Source organism: Lycium barbarum, chromosome 1, assembly GCF_019175385.1.
Source record: "Lycium barbarum isolate Lr01 chromosome 1, ASM1917538v2, whole genome shotgun sequence".
Taxonomy (NCBI): Eukaryota; Viridiplantae; Streptophyta; class Magnoliopsida; order Solanales; family Solanaceae; genus Lycium; species Lycium barbarum.
Genome location: NC_083337.1, coordinates 107004386 through 107024649, shown reverse-complemented (window position 1 = coordinate 107024649; position 20264 = coordinate 107004386).

The following is a 20264-nucleotide window of genomic DNA, read 5'->3' as shown; positions in this document are numbered from 1 at the left end:
ACCTCTCCCAAGCTTCAAAAAGATGTTCCCCATTACGTTGTTTGAACTCGTAAATCTGATCACGAATTTCAGCTCTTTTACTCGGAGGATACCACTTCCTGAGAAACACTTTGACCATCTCATCCCATGTAGCAATAGAGTTCCGGGGCAGCCTTGTGAACCATTTTCTTGCTTCTCCGAATAACGAATATTTGAAAAGTTTTAGCCGAAAAACTTCTTGAGTCACACCTCGTTGGATATGTTGAGAGTACACATCCAGAAAGTTTGTTATATGTTGGTAAGGGTCATCATCGACTGCATTCCGAAAGTATCCCTCTTGTTTGAGCATATGATAAAGGGAATTATCAAACTTGATAGTAGTAGCAGTCACCTTCGAATGAATTATTGCAGATGAAAATTCTTCACCAGTTTCTGACTCATCAGCAAAAACATTGTTTACTGGAAGATTGTTGTTAGCCATGATCACCTAGTTTACAAGATAGCAAACAAGGTGTGTTGAAATAGGCTTAAGTCATCAACAGACCCTCGAACTTGTCCAAAAATTCCATTTGGACACCTCAACTGAGACCCGTACCACTTGAACCCTCCAAAAAGATATTTATTGGTCCAGTTGGACACACATCAGTGTGCGTGTCTCCCACGTCTCATAGGAGCGTGAAGAAATGTATAATTGCTACTAACGTGGGTCCCTAAGGACACGTATCAACAGGGAAAAAACCAAAGAAATAACTTTTTTTTATTATTATTTTTTCTCTTTCTCCTTCATGTTGCATCCAGCCCCACCATAGCCACTACCTCCACCACCACTTCCCTGCCACCTCCACCATCGGAGCACTGCCTCCGCCACCACCGAGCACATCTCAATACTCACCACCATTGTAACAACCGCATCCACACCCCCACCACAATTACAATCCCTACTTTCCTTGTTAAATGACTACCATCCCATAATGGTAACGTGACTGCTGCCACTACCATTGCCGGCAATGTTATGCTCTAGAGACTAAAATCTCTGGTTAATATAGTAGTATGTCTTTTCATCCACAGCTATAACACCCACCAGTGCAACTACCATCAATTAGAAAATACTCATTCCCACACACTCGAGTAAACCCATACCCATCGATCACCACCACCACAGTATTAGCTTGTCACACCCTAATCTTACTAGGGTGTGATGGGCTCCCGACCCCATATTCGGAGCCGAGCGAACCCGCTGACTCTTATTACATACATAATCTCTTTGGACTCTTAAATCAAATAAGAATGAAATACATAGTAAAGCTTTCCGAAACTTTCTTTTCATCGTGCTTAAATCAAGTAGGATCTGTAATCATAGCACATAATGACACATCGGCTGATGGAGCCGCTTACAAAACTAACATCCTATACCCACGACTTTGTCTGCAAAGTCTCTAACATTAATCAGAAATCATAACATATGTACTCTGACTCAGCAACACTCCGAAAGGAAGTGGAGCTCGCCAATCCAGCTGAAGCATCTTCTAGCAATGTCCTTTACTCATCTGGGTGTCCCTACGTGGCATGAAACGCAGCCCCCGAAGAAAGAGGGGTCAGTACGGAATATGTACTAAGCATGTAAGGCATGAAATGTAGTAAAGAGGATCATAGCTGAGACAGAGATTTACCAGAACAAACATGACTTTTAAAACATCAATACACTTGCCTTTTTGAATGAAAATCATACATATCCATATCATATATCATGTATACGTATAACGTGTCCCGGCCCTCCAGTGAGGGACTCGGTGGATAAAATCATACATGTCCACATCATATATCATATATGCGTAACGTGTCCCGGCCCTCAAGTGAGGGACTCGGTGGATAAAATCATGCATGTCAACATCATATATCTTATATGCATATAACGTGTCCCGGCCCTCTATTGCGGGTCTCGGTGAATGAAGTCATCTATGCCATCCTGGCCGCCATCCCCGTATCATCATATCATCATATACATATACACATAACGTGTCCCGGCCCGCAAGTGAGAGGTACTCGGTGAACAATGCAGTGGAGTACGCACGAGAACGTATCCTGGCCCGGGACTCAGTGAAAGTTACATTGAGGCATACACGAGTAGAGTAGTGAGAAACTATATGCACATAAATCAAGACTCGATAGATAAGTACACGAATCGACGCTTGAGGATCATAAATACGTTTCAAGTCAATCCCGTTTAGTATGAGAAAGTTATGGACACTTTTACCACAGAACCTCTACGAACGTTTCCAAAGCAATCCGAGACTGTATGCAAAAGTTAGAGACATTAATACTTACAGAACCCTTTTAGGGACATGAACTCTTTATACTTTACTTGTTATTCCACCATACCGTAAGCTCAACTATACCGCACGTACTCATGTCAAGAAGTGAGTGAGAATCATAGACAAACTCTGAAACATATCAAATAGAGCTTCGGAAATCATAGATACGTATCAAGACCATATGAAGTAGCTTATAGAAATCAAGAATATTAGCCATCCTAGTGGCTCTAAGAATAGGAGTTTCTTTGAAATCATACATATACTTTGTCTGTTTGTTTCACAAAGATCATGCTAAAAGAAAGAAAGGGTAAGCCTTATATACCTGCTCCGCGTCCTATTAGCTACGCTTAATTGTCCAAGCTTGCTATCGCTAATCTACATTCAAGAAGATTTGCACAATCATTAAACACATCGTCATATACTTGTCTTAGTCTTTCAAACAAATTCATTTATAATCTGCCGAAATTTCGGCAGCATCTCCCCTGTAAATATAACCAACCCCGAGAGTCTAACTCGGCCAAATCATCAACAACAAACCCGAGAATGCAACTCGGCCAATTTATCAACAATAATTCGAGAATTCCACTCGGCCAAATTATCAACAATGATCTGAAATCTTCCAAACTTAATAGGGGAAACAACAACATATTGCTTTCTTCCAAATTCATGAACTACACCAACAATCTACACCTTAACAACTTCATCAATCAATTCAAAATGCATTCTAACGTTAGTAACTTCTTTTACATTTATGACTCTAAGTTTAAAGTTGATGAAGAGACATCAAAGGTTATATCTTGGATATATTTTCCTTATCTGTTACCTCTGTTCTTTATGAAGGAAGCTTTGTTTTCTCTAGCTTCTACTGTTGGGATACCTTTACATGTGGATCTGGCCACTATAAATCGCATAAGGCCAATTTGTGCGAGAGTTAAAGTTATCATTGACTTATTAACAGATCAACCTAGTTATGTAGATATGGAGATAGAGAATGAGGAAACTAAGGAGATTAGAGTTGATAAAGTGAAGATTCAATACGATTACCTCCCAAAGTATTGTAAAGAATATAGGTTACAATGCCACAATTAGAGTGAATGTTGGAAACTCCATCCTGAATTAGCAGCCCTTGATGATGATGATGATAAAGTAGCACCTGATGCTGTAGGAAAAGGCAAGGGAGTGATGGTCAAGGAGGATGTTCAGGCTCCTTAGCCTCAGAAGAAACAGTTTCATCATAATCGAAGGAGGTTTAATGCTAGGATGTTATCCAGTGGAAGGATTCTTGGCAATCCCGGAAATTGGAATATTGTTAAAGACAATAGAGATCTCAATGGTCCTAAGTAGGATAATGCAGCTTCAGAGGTATTAGAGGTGAATACAAAAGAGAATAAGGATTCAATGGTGATAGTTCAAAACAAGTTTGATGTGTTACAAGATCAGAGTCTAACAAATGATAATGATGGAAACAATGGTGAGTCCAGTAGTGAAGATTATGAACTTAACAATGCTGTTGTCCCTCAGGATCAGCAATTAATTAGTTCTGATGAGCAAAATAAACAAGATGTTGTGATCAACACTTCTCATGGTCAACAGTTGATTGCTCAAAATGCTCCAGTGGTTCGAATTACAGTTGACAAGAAGGAGCATGAAGTGGGGCTAGTTGAATCAGACTCAGCTTCGGAGCATGCAGTAAGTTTGGAGAAAACTGCAAGTTTTGTAGTGCCTAACCTTTGCAAGCCATTAGATATGGTAGAGGATCAAGTTGCTTTAAATCAAAGTGATCCAAAGCAGATTGAAAAGCTGGAGCAACTTGGAGAGATGTATGAAGTGGAGGATGTTGACATAAGCTCCGTAGAGTTTCATGGTAGTAAAGAAATTGACAACTCACAAGCCTCTCCTACAAATATGTCATCATCTAAAGGAAAGTCAGAAGTCCTTGGGAGGGTGGATGACAGCATGGATGAAGAGAAGACTGAAACTAATAGTCATATGGAAGAAGCAGTTTTTAACATGGATTGTAAGTCAAGGGAAGATATTGGCATAAGTGCAGACAGTCACTAGGTGGATGCAGCTGAAATGTCTCAGGAAAATGAGAAGGATGAATTTGTGGTTGATTTGGATGATGCTTGTCCAAACAACTTGCAGATTGTTAGATCTTACCCTCATGAGAGAAGTTCTTATTCCCAGGAAGGAAATTTGGCCCTGGCTATTGTCCTTAAAATTAAGGAAGTTCAGCCACTGAATGTAGGTAAAAGGCTATCTCCTAACAAAACTTTGCATGATGTTGTTTCTCATAATCTGCAAGATGAGAAGGAAAATAAGGCCCTGGACAATCTAATGAAAGAAGATGCTGATAGTGCCCATAAAGAAATGATTCTTCAAAAGGTCTGTAAATAAGCAGGAATTTCTCCAAAAACACAAGGTAAAGGGGCAAAAAGGGGAAGACACAAGGTGTCTCAGAAGTTCAACAAGCAGAAAGGATTATGCCAAAAAGGGGTAACATAAAGAAGTCTTCTAATGATTGTTAAATCTCTTTTTTGGAATATCATAATAGTGAATTCTCAACAAGCTTTCCATAGAGTTCAAATGTTACATAGACATCATAAATTTTGCTTGGTGGCTCTGATGGAACCTTTTCAACATCAGAGCCAGATTCAGAAGTACCGAAGGAAACTTGGTATGCCTTATGCCAATTTCAATTGTAATGGTAAAATCTGGTTCTTTGTTTAGGACCAAGTGGTTGTAGAAGTACTTCTGGATACTGAACAATCTATTACTGTTAAATTGTTCTTCCAAGATCTGAATAAAGCAATAGTGGTTTCAATGGTTTATGCTAAATTTAATAAAGAGGATAGATTGTAGTTGTGGGAGGATATATATGGTGTGGCTAGTAACATGGCATTCCCTTGGCTAATTGTTGGTGATTTCAATGTCATTTTAAATGAAGATGAAAAAATAGGAGGTTTGCCAGTTTCCCAACAAGAGTATGAAGATTTTGCATTCTGCATGAATTCTTGTGAACTGTAAGAGATTCCTTTTAAAGGGAGTCCTGGTGGAATGGTAGGGCTGCTAATGATTGTATTTTTAAGAGGCTGGATAGAATGTTGCATAATGAGCTATTTCAAGACTGGTTTCGCAATTTAGAGGTTGAACATTTGTCAAAAACAGGATCTGATCATGCTCCATTACTTTTAACTTGTGGGGATCAGGTGCAGAACTATTTAAAGCCATTCCGATTTCTTAAATTCTGGGTGGAACATGAATCCTTTCTAGAACTTGTTAGCCAACAGTGGGAAGAAGAATTATCTGAAGATGTGTTCCTGTCATTTAAACTCAAACTGAAGAAGGTGAAAATTGCTTTAAGTAAGTAGAGCAAGGAGACTTTTGGAGATATCTTCAAGCAACTGGTTATCAGAGAGGATATAGTCAAAATTAAAGAACAACTGTTTGAGGAGGATCCTTCAGAAGAGAATAGAATGGTGATGCAAAGGGCTCAAGCTGAACTTAAACTATACTCGCATTATGAAGAAGAATTTTAGAGACAAAAAGCTGGAATGGACTGTTTCTCAGAAGGTGATAAAAATACAAGGTTTTTTCATAGTTTGGTCAAAGGTAGGAAGAACAGAATCCAAGTCATGATAATTCAAAATGCTGATGGTGTGTGGTTAGAGAAATCTGACAAAGTTGCTGATGAAGCTATTCCATTCTAGCATAGGCAATTTTCTCAAAAAGATCAGATTGAAGACTCTCCTATTCTTAATCATGTTCCTGAAATAATTAAGGAGGAGGATAATGTATTGCTTACAGACCAACCTACTATGGAAGAAGTGAAGAAAGTTGTTTTTGAATTATCATGTGATAGTGCTTGTGGACCAGATCATTTTTCTGGGATATTTTATCAGAAGTGTTGGGAGGTGATCAAAGTTAATGTGGTTAATGTAGTTAAAGCCTTCTTTGAGGGTCAGACCCTTCCTAAGTCAATTACTCACACTAACTTAGTACTGTTACCAAAGAAGAATGTGGTGGAAACATTTTCTGATATGAGGCCTATAAGCCTCAGCAACTTCATTAATAAGGTCATCTCTAGAGTGGTGCATGATAGGCTTGATAAACTATTACCAGCTGTGCTATCGTCTAACCAATCAGGATTTGTCAAGGGCAGGAATATTATTGAGAATGTATTGTTGACACAGGAAATTGTTACAGACATAAGGAAGACAAGGAAGCCTGCCAATGTTGTTATTAAGTTGGATATGACAAAAGTATATGACAGAGTTTCATGGCTATATCTCTGTAAGGTAATGACGAAAATGGGATTGTCTGAGGTATTCATTGATTTAATATGGAGACTATTGGCAAATAACTGGTATTCTATGCTATTAAATGGCCATGCTCATAGTTTCTTTCATTCAACAAGAGGAGTCAAGCAGGGTTACCCCCTCTCTCCTTCTTTATTCATCATTTCTGCAGAAGTTCTTTCAAGAACATTAAACTCTTTATTTGATCAGTCAGCTTTTACAAGCTATGGGATGCCAAAGTGGAGTTCTGCATTGACCACCTTGCTTATGCAAATAATACCATCATATTCTCATCTGCAGAGAGTAATTCCTTGTAGCTGATCATGGACACTCTTCAAGAGTATAAAATAATATTTTAATAGTTGATAAATAAGAGGAAAAGTTCTTTCTATATGTTCAACAAGGTATCAAATCAGCTTATTCAACAGGTGGAAGCAGTAACGGGATTTGTGAGAGGTCAATTCCCTTTTACATATCTTGGTTGTCTAGTTACTCATGCAAGGAAGAGAAAAGTTGATGGTACTGATCTGTTGAAAAAATTCAAGGACAAGTTGCAAACTTGGAAAGGGAAAATGTTGTCTTATGGTGGAAAAGTAGTATTAATCACTAGTGTTCTCCAAAGCATTCCAATCCATATACTATCTCCTATCAGGCCACCAAAATGTGTTATAAAAGAGCTGCATAAGATCTTTGCAAAGTTCTTTTGGAATAACAAGGAAGAAGGGAGAAGCAGACACTGGTCATCATGGCTTAATATGTGCTTACTAAACATGAAGGAGGGTTGGGGTTCAGGTCTATCTTTGACATGTCAAAAGCTTTATGTGCTAAACTTTGATGGAAGTTTAGAACTTCTAGCTCTCTCTAGGCTAACTACATATGGAATAAGCATTGCAAGAAGCAAATCCCTCAGTTAGTACAATGGAAAGGTGGGTATCAGGTTTGGAAGATGATGCTGGAGGCTGATGTGGCGTGATTTTATGCCACAATCGATGCTTTTCGGCTATAGGTTTTACTTGTTTTTAAGCAAGTCTATGTTATTTTACGTGGTTTTTATTATGTTTCAGGTAGTACGAGGTCCCTAGAGCCTAAGTGTGGAAAACAAGCGAAAAAGAGGAAAAAAGTTGATCACTGGAGACTAATGGAGATTCTGGAAATTTTGGTGGAAAATTACTTTGCGCGTTCGCGCAGGTAATCCACGCGTTCGCACCCACGCGCGGGAGTTGACTCTATGCATTCGCGCTAGTATGTCACGCGTTTGCGCTGAAGAACGAGAAGGGGTGCTGACGTCATCCACGCGTTCGCGCAGACACGTGGCGCGTTCGCGTTGAAGGTTTTTCGGCCCAGTCCGAACAAAACTTGGATTTTGACGATTTTTGCTATTCCAGTTCTTTTAAAAAGCCAACTGGGAGCATTGTAAAATTATCTTTGGCATAAAACACAAGTTTGGAGGCTAGGGTTCCTGCGTAAATATTCTTTCTTTTATTTAATCCTTGCTTATGGGAATTTCTTGGTGACAATTAAGATTGATACTCTTGTTGTGCTTATTTATTCAGCGACATTATTTATATTCAAGTAAGTTCTTGTTATTTTAATTATTCTTGTTCTTCAACGTTTCTCAAAGGAGTAGCTAACCCTAGGACTCACCCATTTATTTTGTTTGAAACTCGGAAGAGGAAAAACAGGATTGGGATATAATAATTAACATGAATTTGGGGCGTTAACCCTCATCTAATGGAAATTGACCTAGGAATAGGCGATACCACTTGTAGCCATATTCGGGTGTTCTTAATGCTCCTAATTGCTTGAGGGATATTCAATTGGGTAGTCTAGTTAATCTTCGGGAGAAGTTAATTCAGAGTCATTATCTGAGGCTGAATAACATAAACTTGCTATTATTTATAATTCGTGCAATATATTGGATCGTTACTTGAGAAGTAGTTTCCTTTATTCCATTCTTGTTGCCATTGATCAATTTACTGGCTTTCTAGATTAGAATTTATATTTCTGCATCTTATCAAAACCTTATCAAAAACCACCATTGATGAGTTCGGTCTAGCTATTGTTAGAGATAATTCCTAATCTGCTTAAATCGCCTACATATTGTTCTCTGTGGGATTCGACCCCAACCTTGTTGGGTTACTATATTTGACAACGTCCGCGTTATGCCATTAATCAATGATCAGGTTGAAGATATGGCTAAATTAATGTCAAATGGCACCTGGAATGTCCAAAAACTCCTACAGTTATTCCCTGAAGATATTGTGCTGCATATAATGCAGGAAATTGACATTAAGCATGCATCTAATGAATGGGATACACCATGGTGGATAATGACTAGCTTAGGAAAGTTTACTGTAGCCAGTGCATGGGAGTTGCTAAGACAAAGAGCCAATGTAACAGTGCCTTTTCATATTATGTGGATCAACGGTGTGCCATTCAAGATTTCCTTTTTCTTATGGAGACTTTGGAAGTTCAAAGTGCTATTAGATGAGGTGGTGGCAAGCATTGGCATTGCTATAGTTTCTAAATGTTGCTGTTGTAATTCTGGTCAGCCTAAATCCATTAATCATTTATTTCTCTGTGGAGATTTGCTGCCAAAGTTTGGAGTGTCTTCAATGCAGCAGCTGGATGGACCATGAATTGTGGTCAAGTTAAACATCCTATCAGAAGCTGGTGGGAGGCAAAATGTCATGATAAGCTACAACTTGTTTTTAAAGCTATTCCTGCTTTTATTGTTTGGCAAATAGGGAAATGGAGAAACAATCAATCACATGATGGCACCATGACTTTTAATAGGGTGATATATGATATCAATCTCAACATACACTTGTTATGCAAGGTGTTGTTCCCTGGGTTAAATGTTCCAAAAAGGTGGCATCACATTGTGTAGTTTTTTGAAGAGTATAAACCTACAGTTGTTTATAAAGTGATCAGGTGGATGAGACCTGCAGATGGATGGTTTAAGTGTAATACTGATCGAGCTGCTAAAGGTAATCCAGGGCCAAGTTCTGCTGCTTGTTGCATCAGGAATGAAGAGGGAGATTTGGTGTATGCTGCTGCTAAGAAGTTACAGGATGGGTCAAATTTATTAGCAGAAGCTGAGGCTATTACAATGGGGTTGAGATATTGCTTAGATAAGCAACTATTCCCACTAATTATAGAGACTGACTCAATGGCATTGAAGATGGTCCTTGCTACAGAAGGAAAAATCCCATGGGGTATTTCAATTGTGGTGGAGGACATTCAAAGAATGAGAAGAGATCAGATGGTGACCGTGGTGCACATACACAGAGAAGGGAAAGGACTTGTTGATTTTTTAACTAACGTGGTTTTTGATTTTGCAGGTACAATTCACTTCAATAGTTTCCATGAGTTACCAAGTCAATCTAGGAGGATATTGAACATAAAAAAGGATGGAATTTCAAATTTGAGAATAAGAACAATACAAGATAGAGCTCCAGACTGATGATCAGGCATACAAAAGAGACATTTCCAATATGCAGACTGAACTAGTATTAGGGTGGTATTAGTGTGTTCATCATGCTCATTCCTTAATATGGATGTTACAACATTCCATGATATGCTTCATGCTGGTTTGGTAATGGTACAAGTTTGAGAGTGGCCTGGATTATATACAGCAGAAGATGCCCACAGATGAATGCAACTACATTCAAGACTGCCTAAAGAATGATTCACAAGATTTGAAACATTCCACCTGTGAGACTTTGAAGGTGTGGTAGATGTTATCAAATCAAGGCCCTTGGATTATTAGTTGTTACTAATCTGTTACATTCTCCATTTGTATTTCCATTTCCACTTGTTGTTTTCCATCTTTGATCAATCACTTTTGGATTGATCCCCCCCCCCCTTTCTTTTTTGTTGTTTCTTTTCTTTGATAAATCACTTTTTTATTGATATGTACATAATTTTCTATATCAATAAAATTCCACCTTTCTGGTGGCTTTACTTAAAAAAAAAAGATTTTGCAGTTTTAACTCTTTTCAGGAGCTTCCTTCTATGGCTAGGAAATTATTGAACATTGATAAGGCTCAGATTACAAATCTGAGAATCAGATATGCATCAGACACTAGAGCATTCAATAACTGATTTGCTTAACAGTTTATAAACTGCTAACTTTAGCAGGTGTATGATGGAAGGTTGTGGTAAAGTTGTTCCTGCATCTAGTCTAACTGTCTGAGAAGTTCAGGATGGGTGGTATTAGTGTGCATGCATGCTCATTCCCATGCAGGATAACTCAAACAGAAGAGACTAAATGCAGCTCATATACTAAAGATAGCACACCTTGGATGTGTTTTTGCATTTGCAGCAGGAAATTACAGGAAGTGAGGCTACAAACCTACAGTCTGAAGAAAATTCAAGTGATTTGAATCCATTTCATCTAGTGAGAGCTTGGAGATGAGAAAGATGGATGCAAGTCAAGACTACAGGAGATCTAGCTTTGTTTTATGTATATTTTGATGTTGCAACTTTTCTTTCTTGTTATTTTCTAACTAGATGTTTGGCTAGTTCTATACAGACCTCTTTATTTTTCAATAAAAATCCACCATTTTGGTAGTTTTCATAAAAAAAAAATCCAATTAGAGATACGTGGCTAATATTTTTCATATATAAACGTATCAAATAATGGATAATTTATTATACACTGTAACAAAATAAACTCATCAACATTTAATAAAAATTATAATATCTAGAAAATATATTCTTCCAACTAAAAATAAAAAGTACAAATTTTTGTACTATTAATTCTCAAAATAGAAAAACATAACTTTCTTTTCTTATGAGAAAATAATTCTTGTCTTTATAATAAAGAAAAGCAACTTTGATAAACTTTCTCATTTCATGTATATAATATAAAGCATATCTAAAAGTAGTAATAACAGTAATTACCCGAAATCATACTTATAAAATATTTACTAAAAAGTTTGTACTTAAAAGCAAGTATATATGTCATATCAAATTAATATCTAACAATGTCTAGATTGTCAAGTTTATGGGGTCTTACAATAACACTGTCATAAACCTGCTATAACCTCATGAATGAACTTAATCCCTTCAAGCTCATATGAATTTACTATGACACATCCCAACGTATGAAAATAGGAGATGTGACAATCTTGGTGTATTCAAAGAGTAGAGAGGAGCATGAGTGTCATTTGAGGATAGTCCCTGGGTTATTGAGAGAGAAAGAGCTTTATGCCAACTTTTTGAAATATGAGTTCTGCTTGCTTATGTGGAATTCTTGGTCTACGTGGCGTCAACGGACGGGATAATGGTTAATCCCAAGAGGATTGAGGCCATTAGGGATTGGGCGAGGCCCGCTACTTTACTGAGATTCGTAGCTTCATGGGTTTGGCCAGTTCCTAGCATCGGTTCGTGAGAGGGTGTGCTTTTATTACTTCTCACCTAACCAAATTAACTCAGAAAGAGGTCTGTTTCTAGTTGTCCGATGCTTGTGAAAAGAGCTTTCAAAAGCTCAAGACTTTGTTGACTACAACTCCAATTTTGGCATTACCCATGGAAGGTAAGGATTACTCAGTTTATACTGATGAGTCCCATGTTGGTTTGGGTATCGTGTTAATGTAAGAAGGCAAGGTCGTCACCTATACTTCTAGGAAATTAAAGATCCATGAGAAGAACTACTCTACTCATGATTTAGAGTTAGGACCGGTAGTCTTCACGTTGAAATTTTGGAGGTATTGTCTATATGCGGTCTATTGTAAGGTGTACACTGATCACCGCAGCCTTCATCACATGTTTAGTCAGAGAGATCTCAATTCTAGGCAGCGTAGGTGGATGTAGCTTCTGAAGGATTATGCTATCAGTATGCTTTACCATCCAGGTAAAGCTAATGTGGTAGTTGATGCGTTGAGTTGCAAGGCAGTAAGTACGGGAAGTTTAACTTGGTTGGTTGCTTCGGAATGACTTTTATCCATAGAGGTTCAGACTCTGGCTAACAGTCTTGTCGTCTTAATATTTCAGTTCCGAATAGTGTTTTAGCATGTGTTGAGGCGAGGTGGTCTCTCTTGGAGCAGATCTGGGCTCAGTAGTTTGATGATGCTAAGTTATGTAATATTCGTGATAAGGTTTTGAGAAGTGAGGCCAAGGAGAGAAGTGAGGCCAAGGATGTCGTGCTTGATGACGAGGGGATTTTGAGGATCAAGGGACGTGTGTGTGTTCCTTGTGTGGGTGGTCTGATTCGATTAATATTGGAGAAGGCTCATAGCTCCAGGTATTCTATTCATCCAGGGGTGATTAAGATGTATCGTGATTTGAGGCAGCACTACTAGTGGGATCGGATGAAGAGAGAATTTGTAAATTTTGTTGCTCAGTATGGGAATTGCCAACAAGTCAAGTATGAGCACTAGAGACCTGGTGGGGTGCTTCAGAGGATGCTCATTCTCGAGTGGTAGTGGGAGCGGATTGCTATGGATTTTGTCGTGGGTCATTGGAAGACCCTGGGCAAGTTCGATTCAGTTTGGTTTATTGTTGGTTTACTAAGTTTGCTCATTTTATCCCAGTTTAGATTACTTATAATGTAGAGAAGTTGGCAAGGATTTACATTCTAGAGATAGTGTGATTGCACAGGGTTCCTATTTCCATCATTTCTGACCGAGGGACTCTATTTACCTCCATGTTTTGGAGGATGTTGCAGGAAGATTTAGGTACTCAGTTAGAGCTTAGCACCACATTTCATCCACATACTGATAGTCAGTCCGAGCAGACTATCCAAGTGCTTGAAGATATGTTGAGAGCATGTGTTATTGAGTTTGGTAGTCATTGGGTTCAGTTCTTACCCTTGGCAGAATTCGCGTACAACAATAGCTACCATTCCAGTATTGATATGGCGCCGTTTGAGGCATTATATGGTAGGAGATGTTGTTCTCCTATCGGGGGATTTGATGCTTTTGAGGTTTGGCCTTGGGGTACATATTTTCTGATGGAGTCTTTGGACAAGGTGGAGCTTTTTCAGGAAGAGCATCTGGTAGTTAAGAGTCAGTAAAAGATGTATGCGGACCGAAAGGTACGGGATCTAGATTTTATAGAGGGTGAGCAGGTTCTTCTGAAGATTTCACCCATGAAAGGTGTTATGAGGTTTGGGAAGAGGGGCAAGTTGAGCCCGAGGTACATTGGTACATTTGAGATTCTTCATCGAGTGGGTGATGCTGCTTATGAGTTAGTTTTTCCACCAAGCTTGTCAGGTGTTCATCCAGTTTTCCATGTTTCTATGCCGAAGAAGTACTATTCAGACGGGTCTTAAATTGTTCATCGGGATTCTGTGTTGCTTGATGATAATATGTCTTACGAGGAGGAGCCTATCGCGATTTTAGATAGGCAGGTTAGAAAGTTGAGGTCTAATGAGATAGCTTCTATTAAGGTTCAATAGAAGCATCGTCCTGTTGAGAAGGCCACATGTGATACCGAGTCTGATATGCGTGCCAGATATGCGTGCCAGATATCCTCAGTTATTTGTTGACTCAGGTACTTTTCCCCCGTTTCTTTCCTTGTCGCTTGAGGAGGAGCGATTACTTTAATTGATATCTGATATAACGACCCGTTTGGACGTTATAGCACGTTTGACCTATTTACCCCTGTTAACCCTTCCTCGAACCCTATTAGTACGATTTTAATCCTCGGGAATGGGTGGTACAGTTCCCGAAGTGATCAGGCTAGATTTATAATACCTTTTGTGAAATAGAGCCTTAAAGAGAAAAACATTTGACCAATAGTTGACTTTTGAGTAAACAGACCTTTTCCAAAAATCTGTCGATTTCGAGAGGTCTGAATGAGCGATTGTGACTTACTGGGATGTACGGTTTGGTTTCCAAGACATTTGGGAGCATGTTGGGTTATTGGTTGGAAGGTTATTATTTGGCCATTAGGTGTTGACCCGGTTAAATAGACCTCCGTTGGGGATTCCGAGACCGCGAGTGTTACACCCCGTACTTGCGGAGAAGCACATATCAAATTTTAGCGTAAGAATGTTAGACTACGGCTGAGTAAAGCAACTTCGAAGTATAAGGGACGAAGCATTATTAAGTATATTCTATTAGTAAAGGATGCATATGAGGAATTTCGGGAGGTCCTATAAAGAATTGAGTGGAAGGAATTGAGTTAGTATGACTTTGCAAAAAGATAAGCATCACTTTGAACAACCAAGTGTGAGTCAACTTAGGGAAAGAATATCTTTTAGTATATGAACAGTTTTGAAGCGAAATAAAAGCTTAAAATCAAGTTCCGGAAGTCTAGTTTCCAACGCAACAAACCGCGCATCGATCCGTCATCGGAATCAAATGTTTTAGGTGTTTCAAGACGAACTGCCAGGGCAGAGGCTAACTCTACACGAACGCATCAGGAAGTAGCGCGAACGCGCAGAGGATCAACTGAGCTTGTGGCGCGTTCGCGCAGAGCAAATTCTAGGTCGATGCAACCCGACTCTAGAACACTCTATAAGGGGTTTTATGTCACGACCCAACCCCGTAGGCCGCGACTAGTGTCCGTGCTGGACACCTGAACGTACCCAATAACCCAAACCAGCATATAAGCAGAATATTTAAATGTAAAAGTCAATTGGCGTTATTAATTATCACAGATTAACGGATAAAGCACAAGGAAGCCGATCAGGCTGTCACAAATCATACCAACCCAAATCATATGCAGAACCCACTTGTATGTCTACAGACCTCTACAGAACACATCAGAATCATAAGACGGGACAGGGCCCCGTCATACCCCTGAACAACATACAAATGTACCATAGCAAGGACTGTACCAAACATAGGCTCCGAACAATAGAGCACTCCAAGATGGCAGAATATAGTCCTAAACATGCGGATCAGCAAATCTGTAGTCTGTACCTGCGCGGCATGAAAACGCAGCACCCGAAGAAAGGGGGTCAGTACGAAATATGTACTGAGTATGTAAAGCATGGAACGTAGTAAACAAAGTCATAATCAAAGCAGAAGATACAGAAAATGAACGGAATATCCAGATTAGCAAAAATGCTGATCATAAAGCATAAATAGTATTTGCAGAAAACGTATGTCATACCTGGTCCCACTACGGGACAAAATCATAACCGAAACAGAACGTACAGAAAAGTGAGTGTGATATCCAGAGTATCGAATGCATATTTTCAAAACATGAAGAGTGTGTACAGAAACATATGCCATATCATATCCGGCCCCTGCCAAGGGACTCGGCAGACAGAACGTGGCCACCCCCCGACGCTGGTGCCACAACACATAAGGATCAGAAAAGGGGAATAACCCCGTAACATAGCATAACATATCAAATGGCCATATCAGATCATATCATATCATGTCAGAATAGTGTACATGGCACAGCATACTCCACAACCCATGTACATATATGCCTGCCCCCTCACATCGAGGCACGGCGAACAATGCAGTGGAAGACGCTTGAGAACATATCCTGGCCCGGGCTCAGTGTGGGAAACATTGATGCATCCACGAATGGAGTAGTGAGAAACTAAATGCAATAAAATACCATGTATACTTCCAGAGACTCAATGAGGCATATCGAGTGACAAGTCAAAACAATGAAATCGGACGGAATCATAGTAAGTTAAACTTCGGATGTCATAATGGGTTACGGAGGCATAATCTTTCTGAGATCGTTTCCAAGATCCAAAACAGTTTATAAGACTTAACGGAGTATTTAAAACAATTCTTTAGATAATAGTTAGAGGAGTAGTTAAGACATTTCATTTAAAGCAGCTCGAAGACAAGTCATAAATACAAAAGGGGTAAAATCGGAAATAGTGGGCCCACCTCGGGTCAAACGAAGCGGTGGGCTCAAATTACGTATTTTAAGCTTGTGGGGTCACCTATAGAGGTACTAGGGACATTTCATAACTTTCTAAACAATTTGTGAAAGTTTGCCTAATTCTTCCAACAAAGCATACCTAAAAGGTTCAATTCTATTTGAATGAAAAAGTGACAATTTCAAACGCGGATTCCGATGGACAGAATATATTCCGGGGCTCAAATCCGATCCTAGTACACCTAGGACATGCCAAAAGAAGAATCGGGATAACTTTACATACCTTATATGCTCTTTACGCCTTTCCAAATTCAATTCCCGTTTCGCCCAAAATCTGCAATTGGTCACATTTACCAAATCTCAATTTCCAATCTTTAAGTATTCAATCTTTATTCATAATTGCCTACAGAAATTTGGGCAGCATCTCCCCTATACATATAGCATCCCTGAGAATTTAACTCGGCCAAAACAATCAACAACAACCCAACAACAACACCAACAACGACAACAATCAATATAGGACACAATATAACACAACTAGTCTTCTTTCCGACATAATGCAAGAACTTTCATTCCGACTTCCCATTTCCAAACCAATCTCAATGTTTTCATATTCATTATTAATCTAGATTATCACAATATAATTTGGAAGCATTTCATATCATTTCCACAAAATATTCACAAGATATACAAAATATACAAACTTTCCACCAAAGTCATAATTCATCCAAAACTTCTAATATTCAACCTACATATCCATAACATATTTCCATCTTCCAATTTCATCAACCATAATCATAATTCACATCTTAACAACTTCATTTCCATAATATCACAAAATCATTCTAAAGTGACATAATCTTCTACATTCCAACTTCAACCAAAATTCTTTCAACTTTCATTCCCAATATAATTTTCACCATAACCACAACTAGAATACAACATAAAATTCAACTCATATATGTATACAACATACATACACTCACGGCTACATATATATATATATATATATATATATATATATATATATATATATACACTTTGTAAACTTCCATATTTCCATAGTTTCTACTCATTTCCATATACTACAACACAAACAAACCTTCATAACATAATAAAATGGTATGAATTCCTACCTTTTTCTCCAATCTTCTTCACTTGTCCAAAGTGTGAGATTGATGAAACTAATGCTCAATCTTCCAAAACAACTACACCAAGTTGTAGAGGGACCTTGAATTAGTAGGAATTCAACAAGAAAATAATTTTAGAGTCAAGAATTTTTTTAATGTGATTTTTCTATGGCCAACCCGAAATGGCTCTTATGTTTGCTCTTGGTTTTTCTTCTTTCTCTTCTTTCTTTTTTTCTTAAAGCTTCTATTAGATAGTGACCATTTATAATTAATTAGCACATGGAAATATTCATTAAAACTATGGGTTGGGCCTCACTTGCCCGGCCACCCCTTAAACATTGGGCCTAAATTTTCATTTTATTTTTTTGGGTCAACTCGGTTGATCCCCAGTTGGGCCTAGCCCACTGACCTTTCAACCTTAAAACGTTCATATCTCCTTGCACCGACATCACCTAGGAACCCACGACCTATGGATAGAAAGCTAATTCAATTATCTACAACTTCTATTTCATGGTATCTTTCCAAATTCCAAACTTATAATACCGTTTTTTCCCCCCAAAGTCTGGTCACCCGAAAACGTTTTCTTAAAAATATTCGTTTGGAGGGCTTCCACTTTGATTTGGCCCAAGGGTACTTCATGAGTTGTGTTTAACTTTACATATGTGATTCATATGACTTTTCAGATGTTCCAAAAAAAAAATATCGGTGTGTGGGCCCCACCCCAGCAAATAATCCGACGTTCAAAAATACGGGATATAACATCCTCCCCCCCTTTAGAACATTCGTCCTCGAATGTTAAATTAGCCTTATAGGTCTTACAAACACTCCGGGGGAGTTTCTTCTTATGAGTAGCACACAAGAATTATTTACCAAGTAATATAACAAGTTTAGAGATTTAGATCACCTGTAGATGTAGAGAACAAATTAGGGTACTTTTTCTTCATTTCATCCTCTGCTCCCCAGGTCGTTCCTTCTTTATTATTGTTTCGCCATAAGACTTTAACAGAGGGTATATCTTCGGTACGCGGGCTCCTCACCTGACGATCCAGAATAGCTACAGGTTACTCTTCTTAAGAAAATTTCTCCATCACCTGAATATCATTCACTGGAAATGTTCTGGAGGGATCACCAACACATTTGCGGAGCATGGACACATGAAATACCGGATGTATCGCTTTCAAATCAGATGGCAGATCTGGCTCATAGGCGACATTCCCAATCTTTCAAATAATCTGATAAGGTCCGATATATTGCAGACGGAGCTTACCCTTTTTGTCGCATCGCACCACGCCTTTTATAGACGATACTCTAAAAAATAGACAATCACCGACCTGGAACTCCAAGGGTCGACGTCGTTTATCAGCGTATGACTTCTGTCGACTCTGAGTTGCTAATAGTCCCTCTCGGATAAGTTTCATCTTATCAACCGCCTGTTGGATCATACCTGGGCCTATTAGTTCTGTTTCGCCAATATCAAACCAGCCGATCGGTGACCTGCTTTCTCTGCCAAACAAAGCCTCGTACAGAGCCATCTGGATGCTAGACTGGTAGCTGTTATTATAAGCAAACTCAATCAACGGCAGATGACTATCCCAGCTGCCTCTGAAATCAATAACAGAGGCTCGCAACATATCTTCTAGCGTCTATATAGTGCACTCGGCCTGTCCGTCGCTTTGGGGATGGAATGCTATGCTCAGACTCACCTTAGTCCCTAATCTTTCCTGAAAAGATCTCCAGAAATTTGCCATAAAATGGGCACCTCCGTCAGTGGTAATAGATGTAGGAACTCCGTGGAGTTGCACTATTTCTTTAATATATATTATGGCATAATCCTCCGCTGAGTAAGTGGTTCTGACGGGAAGAAAGTGGGCTGATTTTTTGTCGGCCTATCCACAATAATCCAAATAGAGTCATACTTCCGCGGAGTGCGAGGCAACCCTGTAATGAAGTCCACTTGGCTTCTGATGTTCAATTTTAACCTGCTGGCAATTCGGGCACTGGGCAACGAACTCTGCGATGTCCCGTTTCATGCCATTCCACAGTATAAGCATATAAGTTCATGGTACATTTTAGTGGATTCAGGATAACAGAATACCGAACATTATGCGTTTCGCCCATAATTGGTCGTCGCAGCCCTGCAACGTCAGGCACACATAATCTGCCTCTGTATAATAATACCCCATCAGGTGAGATCTCAACTGGGTCCCTTTTCTTATCAAGGGTTGTATCTTTGTACCATACCAGAATAGAATCCTCGAACTGACGTTGTTTTACCTCTTCCCTAATCAACGATTCAGCAACTTCTCGGACAAAATCCCAATATCTCCAGAATCGACCAAACGGACTCCAAGGCTAGCTAACTGATGAATTTTACAAGCCAATTACTTCTTTCTGGATACACGCCGGTCAAACCGCCCATAGATTTGCGGTTAAGTGTGTCTACCACAACGTTAGCTTCCCTTCAGCAACTGGGACTACATTCACAAGTACCGGTCCACTGAGATTTCACTGCCTTCTGAATTAGCTTCGTTAATAGTGTCGTAGCAGAAATAAATTTCTCTACAAATCTTCTGTAATATCCGACCAATCCCAGAGAACTGCGTATTTCAGTCGATGTCGAAGGCCTAGGCCAATTCCTGATCGCTTCAATCTTCTATGTGTCAATTGTTTTCATTTATGCTTACTTTACTTTCATTTGCTCCCCTTCTTTGGGGTTATACTTCTACCATATCCATGTCTTT